Consider the following 8,448-nt stretch of genomic DNA (forward strand, 5'->3'; position numbering starts at 1 on the left):
AGCCTCGAGCACCCGGGATTCCCAGGTGGTCTCCCATCCAAGATCCTAACCAGGCCCGACCCTGCTTAGCTTCCGAGATCAGACGAGATCGGGCGCCTTCAGGCTGATAGGGCCGGAGCCGGAGGCGGTTGGCGCGGGGCGCCCTAAGAGCCTTGGGCTTCGCCTCCCTTTCGCTCTGCCCTGCAGGTCGGGCCAACGGGCCGCACCTCTCGTCGCGGGGCGTGCTGTACTTGAGCCGCACGACCCGCGACCGGACTCCAGCCTGCTGACGCCGGCCCGCCCCCCCGAACACCGCCAACACCAGAGCAGCAAGCGCCTGGCCGGGCCCGGGGGCCCGAGGGGCTTCCAGGACCCCCCATTGACCGGGAGGGCGTGCGTGCGTGCGTGCGCGCGGGGCCTGGCGGCAGGGCTGAGGGGTGCGGAGGTCTCGGCGCCCTCCCACCCGCGGCCACTCCAGACCCGGCCGCGCTCGCTGAGCGGGGCCTCCCCCCGATCCCATTCGCTGCTCAGGCCCGCGCGGCCCCGGAGGTGTCGGTCTTCGGCGCCCGCCGCCTCCCAACCCCCGCGGCCCAGGGGCCTCTGAACCTCCTGCGGGCCTAGACGCAGCGAAACTTGAGCGCCCAACTTGCCCGGCACCTGTCCGGTGCCCAAACCCACCAGAAGCCAGGGAGGCGCGGTCGACCGGAGCGCCTCAGCCCCTCCCCTTCGCTCTACCGAGGCCCCCCCTTTGCCCCCACGCCAAGCCCTCGACCTTCCTGAGAGAGCAGACGAGCCACAGGCAGGCACACAGACAGACACACAGACACTCGCACGCACCCACGCCAAGGGAGACAGCTGGCCTGCGCAAGCTCCTCAGCCAGAGCCAGAGCGCCTGGGAGAGGCCGGGGCCAGACGAACGGGCCGGCGGCTGGCTGTCAGGAGATACAGAGGCAGAAATACATGAAGATTCCGAGACAGACTCCAAGACGGCAAGAGGAGATACACACACACACACACACACACACACACACACACACACACTTGAGTGTGGTCTTTGGAAATACTTGTGTTCGTAGTTGCTGGGTTGAGCCCAACTTTAATACAACCCATGGACTGCGGCCCATCAGGCTCCTCTGTCCGTGGCATTTCCCAGGCGAGGATACTGGAGTGGGTTGCCATTTCCTTCTCCGGCGGGATCTTCCCGACCCAGGGATCAAACCCCAGTCTCCTGCGCGCGGATGCCTTGCCATCTGAACCAGGACATTGCTAATTCCCTAGGCAAAATACAAAGAATAGAGCTCGTGTTCTACTAAATGGAAAGATGATTTCAAAAACAGAAGCTGTCCTTTGTTGGTATCTTTGAATCTTTATGTAGTTTTCGTTGATTTTTACTGTTAAGGCTAACTGAACAAGGCAAGAGAGAAACCCCAGAATTGAAAAGCAATTGACGGTTTTGAAAGAAACATGTGCAGGTGAAGCTCTCTTCCTTTTTGAGAGATGCTTAAATGCAAAATCTTGATTCAACACATATGACTTTTGTGCACTTTCTTTCAAATCTCCATGACAAAACCCTAAGGCGTCCAGGAAGAAAGGAGTAGAGGGGCAGACAAAAAGAGCAACCTTTCCCCTTGGTGCCATCGCAACCAGCTGCTTAGTTCCTTCATCTCAAGGACTATCATCTGGGCTTCTCTGGTTTGTCTGATTCTTGTTTCGGGGACCGTTTCTCGTCACAAGGCTGTCAACAGTGGGGGTGGGGTGTGTGTGTGTGGGGGGGGGAGCCCTTCTTTCCATTCCACATGAGACCCAGTGGACAATCCAGGCCCTGCCCACTGCATTGAGTGTGCAGCAACAATATCAACGGTAATGCCGGTGAACAATGCGTATTCCTGGAATCCACTCCGTTGGCTACTGACTGTGTGTGGTGGTGGTCTGGAACCTAGACCTGGAAGCTTTCTGGATGATTGCAAATGACACCAAAGTCTGAGGACGATGGAAGATCTTCACATTTCTGCAAGAGCCACACACCTCCAGAAGGAACCACAAGACTTGCCTGAAATGGTCAAGGTATAAGTCTTGGACTCAACGTTGGAAGGTCTCCACCTTTGCTATGGAAGTCAAACGATCTTTCTTTGAAATGAAAATGGAGCATACTGAACGTTCCCATTCTTCTAGAGCATTTGAAAAGCCCTAACTTGTAGAAGTCTGCTGTACGAGTTCCTTGAAAGCAAGAACCTCTATGTATGGATATGTCTTCATGCCTTAGATTGTGCCTCGAATATAGTGTACACATCAACCCAGGAAAGGAAAGAATTGACTCGCCAAATAGACAAAGAGATCAAAAGTGCCGAGCCAAGTGACCCCTTGAGGCTTCCAAGAGCTTTTCTGTCTTTCACACACTAAGTAAATACTGAGCACCTACGATGAGCTAGGAGGCATGTAATAAGTTTCAGGGAATAGAAGGCGGAGAGAAGAAGACACAGAGTTCCTGCTTTCACTGAGACGACTCTAATGATACATCACAGGCAGATCCTTTGAGAACCTATAGAGGGGCCTCTTCCCTCACCACAAAACCTGGGTGTCAGGGAAGGCTTTCCAGAGGCACCATTTCGTTGAGGTCCATAGGTTGAACCTAGGTAAACCAGGGTTGAGATGCAGGAAGAATTTCAGGCAGGGAAAATAGCATCTTGGAAGGCTAGGTGACCAGGGAAACTTAGGACATTCAAGAAACGAAAAATGCCCTATGGGATGGAAGCCAAAGAGTGCAGAGGGCATTCCAGGCAAAAGACATCGGAGAAGAACGTGAGGAGCAAGCCTGAAGGGAAGTGGTCGTATCTTCAATATGCTGGGAAAATACGAGAGCCGTTGGAGCAGGGAGGTGACAGCATTGCATCTGCATTTCCAAAAGGTCATCTTGCTCCACATCACTAATGATTGGAGAGGCTCAACTCCAAACTCCAAGGAGGGACCACTTCACATGAGTCCGATTGGGCCTCACTGCGATGTCTGTCAATAACCAATGCTGGAGAAGATGTGGAGCAAAGGGAACTCTCCTCCACGGTGAGTAGGAATGGGCGTGGGTAGAGCCGGTATGGAAAAGATTATGGAGGTTCCCGAAGGAACTAAAAGTGGAAGTAGCGTATGGTTCAGCAGTCCGACTCCCAGGCATAGATCCACCCACAGTATAAGTGAACAAGATAGATGCCCCGTTTGGGCTCATCTATCTGTGCGTGCGCGCGCACATGCGCATGCGCGATGGCCTGCGAGGCAGGGGGTGGGGGGGGTGCTGGGGATCTGGCTTGAGTCGGTGCAAGCCCCGGGATTGCCTGAGGCAAGCCAAAGGAGCCCCAGATGGAGACGGGACTGCCGGTCGTCGGGTGTCCTGGAAGCCGAATGCGAATGCGGAGGGGCTCGCGGGCCGCGCGGAGGCAACCCAGGTCTGCAGCGGGAGTCGGGGCCCCGGCCAGCCGCTCCCCGCGGCCCGGGAGGGGCTGGGGCTGCGGGGGGGATCCAAGAATCGGGACGCGCGGCGGGGGCTAAAGGACCTCTTCTGGTAGGCAAAAAGCCTCGAGCACCCGGGATTCCCAGGTGGTCTCCCATCCAAGATCCTAACCAGGCCCGACCCTGCTTAGCTTCCGAGATCAGACGAGATCGGGCGCCTTCAGGCTGATAGGGCCGGAGCCGGAGGCGGTTGGCGCGGGGCGCCCTAAGAGCCTTGGGCTTCGCCTCCCTTTCGCTCTGCCCTGCAGGTCGGGCCAACGGGCCGCACCTCTCGTCGCGGGGCGTGCTGTACTTGAGCCGCACGACCCGCGACCGGACTCCAGCCTGCTGACGCCGGCCCGCCCCCCCGAACACCGCCAACACCAGACCAGCAAGCGCCTGGCCGGGCCCGGGGGCCCGAGGGGCTTCCAGGACCCCCCATTGACCGGGAGGGCGTGCGTGCGTGCGTGCGCGCGGGGCCTGGCGGCAGGGCTGAGGGGTGCGGAGGTCTCGGCGCCCTCCCACCCGCGGCCACTCCAGACCCGGCCGCGCTCGCTGAGCGGGGCCTCCCCCCGATCCCATTCGCTGCTCAGGCCCGCGCGGCCCCGGAGGTGTCGGTCTTCGGCGCCCGCCGCCTCCCAACCCCCGCGGCCCAGGGGCCTCTGAACCTCCTGCGGGCCTAGACGCAGCGAAACTTGAGCGCCCAACTTGCCCGGCACCTGTCCGGTGCCCAAACCCACCAGAAGCCAGGGAGGCGCGGTCGACCGGAGCGCCTCAGCCCCTCCCCTTCGCTCTACCGAGGCCCCCCCTTTGCCCCCACGCCAAGCCCTCGACCTTCCTGAGAGAGCAGACGAGCCACAGGCAGGCACACAGACAGACACACAGACACTCGCACGCACCCACGCCAAGGGAGACAGCTGGCCTGCGCAAGCTCCTCAGCCAGAGCCAGAGCGCCTGGGAGAGGCCGGGGCCAGACGAACGGGCCGGCGGCTGGCTGTCAGGAGATACAGAGGCAGAAATACATGAAGATTCCGAGACAGACTCCAAGACGGCAAGAGGAGATACACACACACACACACACACACACACACACACACACACACTTGAGTGTGGTCTTTGGAAATACTTGTGTTCGTAGTTGCTGGGTTGAGCCCAACTTTAATACAACCCATGGACTGCGGCCCATCAGGCTCCTCTGTCCGTGGCATTTCCCAGGCGAGGATACTGGAGTGGGTTGCCATTTCCTTCTCCGGCGGGATCTTCCCGACCCAGGGATCAAACCCCAGTCTCCTGCGCGCGGATGCCTTGCCATCTGAACCAGGACATTGCTAATTCCCTAGGCAAAATACAAAGAATAGAGCTCGTGTTCTACTAAATGGAAAGATGATTTCAAAAACAGAAGCTGTCCTTTGTTGGTATCTTTGAATCTTTATGTAGTTTTCGTTGATTTTTACTGTTAAGGCTAACTGAACAAGGCAAGAGAGAAACCCCAGAATTGAAAAGCAATTGACGGTTTTGAAAGAAACATGTGCAGGTGAAGCTCTCTTCCTTTTTGAGAGATGCTTAAATGCAAAATCTTGATTCAACACATATGACTTTTGTGCACTTTCTTTCAAATCTCCATGACAAAACCCTAAGGCGTCCAGGAAGAAAGGAGTAGAGGGGCAGACAAAAAGAGCAACCTTTCCCCTTGGTGCCATCGCAACCAGCTGCTTAGTTCCTTCATCTCAAGGACTATCATCTGGGCTTCTCTGGTTTGTCTGATTCTTGTTTCGGGGACCGTTTCTCGTCACAAGGCTGTCAACAGTGGGGGTGGGGTGTGTGTGTGTGGGGGGGGGAGCCCTTCTTTCCATTCCACATGAGACCCAGTGGACAATCCAGGCCCTGCCCACTGCATTGAGTGTGCAGCAACAATATCAACGGTAATGCCGGTGAACAATGCGTATTCCTGGAATCCACTCCGTTGGCTACTGACTGTGTGTGGTGGTGGTCTGGAACCTAGACCTGGAAGCTTTCTGGATGATTGCAAATGACACCAAAGTCTGAGGACGATGGAAGATCTTCACATTTCTGCAAGAGCCACACACCTCCAGAAGGAACCACAAGACTTGCCTGAAATGGTCAAGGTATAAGTCTTGGACTCAACGTTGGAAGGTCTCCACCTTTGCTATGGAAGTCAAACGATCTTTCTTTGAAATGAAAATGGAGCATACTGAACGTTCCCATTCTTCTAGAGCATTTGAAAAGCCCTAACTTGTAGAAGTCTGCTGTACGAGTTCCTTGAAAGCAAGAACCTCTATGTATGGATATGTCTTCATGCCTTAGATTGTGCCTCGAATATAGTGTACACATCAACCCAGGAAAGGAAAGAATTGAATCGCCAAATAGACAAAGAGATCAAAAGTGCCGAGCCAAGTGACCCCTTGAGGCTTCCAAGAGCTTTTCTGTCTTTCACACACTAAGTAAATACTGAGCACCTACGATGAGCTAGGAGGCATGTAATAAGTTTCAGGGAATAGAAGGCGGAGAGAAGAAGACACAGAGTTCCTGCTTTCACTGAGACGACTCTAATGATACATCACAGGCAGATCCTTTGAGAACCTATAGAGGGGCCTCTTCCCTCACCACAAAACCTGGGTGTCAGGGAAGGCTTTCCAGAGGCACCATTTCGTTGAGGTCCATAGGTTGAACCTAGGTAAACCAGGGTTGAGATGCAGGAAGAATTTCAGGCAGGGAAAATAGCATCTTGGAAGGCTATGTGACCAGGGAAACTTAGGACATTCAAGAAACGAAAAATGCCCTATGGGATGGAAGCCAAAGAGTGCAGAGGGCATTCCAGGCAAAAGACATCGGAGAAGAACGTGAGGAGCAAGCCTGAAGGGAAGTGGTCGTATCTTCAATATGCTGGGAAAATACGAGAGCCGTTGGAGCAGGGAGGTGACAGCATTGCATCTGCATTTCCAAAAGGTCATCTTGCTCCACATCACTAATGATTGGAGAGGCTCAACTCCAAACTCCAAGGAGGGACCACTTCACATGAGTCCGATTGGGCCTCACTGCGATGTCTGTCAATAACCAATGCTGGAGAAGATGTGGAGCAAAGGGAACTCTCCTCCACGGTGAGTAGGAATGGGCGTGGGTAGAGCCGGTATGGAAAAGATTATGGAGGTTCCCGAAGGAACTAAAAGTGGAAGTAGCGTATGGTTCAGCAGTCCGACTCCCAGGCATAGATCCACCCACAGTATAAGTGAACAAGATAGATGCCCCGTTTGGGCTCATCTATCTGTGCGTGCGCGCGCACATGCGCATGCGCGATGGCCTGCGAGGCAGGGGGTGGGGGGGGTGCTGGGGATCTGGCTTGAGTCGGTGCAAGCCCCGGGATTGCCTGAGGCAAGCCAAAGGAGCCCCAGATGGAGACGGGACTGCCGGTCGTCGGGTGTCCTGGAAGCCGAATGCGAATGCGGAGGGGCTCGCGGGCCGCGCGGAGGCAACCCAGGTCTGCAGCGGGAGTCGGGGCCCCGGCCAGCCGCTCCCCGCGGCCCGGGAGGGGCTGGGGCTGCGGGGGGGATCCAAGAATCGGGACGCGCGGCGGGGGCTAAAGGACCTCTTCTGGTAGGCAAAAAGCCTCGAGCACCCGGGATTCCCAGGTGGTCTCCCATCCAAGATCCTAACCAGGCCCGACCCTGCTTAGCTTCCGAGATCAGACGAGATCGGGCGCCTTCAGGCTGATAGGGCCGGAGCCGGAGGCGGTTGGCGCGGGGCGCCCTAAGAGCCTTGGGCTTCGCCTCCCTTTCGCTCTGCCCTGCAGGTCGGGCCAACGGGCCGCACCTCTCGTCGCGGGGCGTGCTGTACTTGAGCCGCACGACCCGCGACCGGACTCCAGCCTGCTGACGCCGGCCCGCCCCCCCGAACACCGCCAACACCAGAGCCAGCAAGCGCCTGGCCGGGCCCGGGGGCCCGAGGGGCTTCCAGGACCCCCCATTGACCGGGAGGGCGTGCGTGCGTGCGTGCGCGCGGGGCCTGGCGGCAGGGCTGAGGGGTGCGGAGGTCTCGGCGCCCTCCCACCCGCGGCCACTCCAGACCCGGCCGCGCTCGCTGAGCGGGGCCTCCCCCCGATCCCATTCGCTGCTCAGGCCCGCGCGGCCCCGGAGGTGTCGGTCTTCGGCGCCCGCCGCCTCCCAACCCCCGCGGCCCAGGGGCCTCTGAACCTCCTGCGGGCCTAGACGCAGCGAAACTTGAGCGCCCAACTTGCCCGGCACCTGTCCGGTGCCCAAACCCACCAGAAGCCAGGGAGGCGCGGTCGACCGGAGCGCCTCAGCCCCTCCCCTTCGCTCTACCGAGGCCCCCCCTTTGCCCCCACGCCAAGCCCTCGACCTTCCTGAGAGAGCAGACGAGCCACAGGCAGGCACACAGACAGACACACAGACACTCGCACGCACCCACGCCAAGGGAGACAGCTGGCCTGCGCAAGCTCCTCAGCCAGAGCCAGAGCGCCTGGGAGAGGCCGGGGCCAGACGAACGGGCCGGCGGCTGGCTGTCAGGAGATACAGAGGCAGAAATACATGAAGATTCCGAGACAGACTCCAAGACGGCAAGAGGAGATACACACACACACACACACACACACACACACACACACACACTTGAGTGTGGTCTTTGGAAATACTTGTGTTCGTAGTTGCTGGGTTGAGCCCAACTTTAATACAACCCATGGACTGCGGCCCATCAGGCTCCTCTGTCCGTGGCATTTCCCAGGCGAGGATACTGGAGTGGGTTGCCATTTCCTTCTCCGGCGGGATCTTCCCGACCCAGGGATCAAACCCCAGTCTCCTGCGCGCGGATGCCTTGCCATCTGAACCAGGACATTGCTAATTCCCTAGGCAAAATACAAAGAATAGAGCTCGTGTTCTACTAAATGGAAAGATGATTTCAAAAACAGAAGCTGTCCTTTGTTGGTATCTTTGAATCTTATGTAGTTTCGTTGTTTACTGG

General features: G+C 57.4%; 3 pseudogenes; all 3 read right to left on the reverse strand.

The window, feature by feature from the left end:
- Positions 1-120, reverse strand: LOC113888997 (annotated as a pseudogene).
- Positions 121-3,539: 3,419 nt separating this feature from the next.
- On the reverse strand, positions 3,540-3,659 carry LOC113888998 (annotated as a pseudogene).
- Positions 3,660-7,078: 3,419 nt separating this feature from the next.
- LOC113888999 lies at positions 7,079-7,198 on the reverse strand (annotated as a pseudogene).
- Between the last annotated feature and the right edge of the window lie 1,250 nt (positions 7,199-8,448).

This window comes from Bos indicus x Bos taurus, unplaced genomic scaffold (genome assembly GCF_003369695.1).
Source record: "Bos indicus x Bos taurus breed Angus x Brahman F1 hybrid unplaced genomic scaffold, Bos_hybrid_MaternalHap_v2.0 tig00003406_arrow_arrow_obj, whole genome shotgun sequence".
In the NCBI taxonomy this organism is placed as follows: Eukaryota; Metazoa; Chordata; class Mammalia; order Artiodactyla; family Bovidae; genus Bos; species Bos indicus x Bos taurus.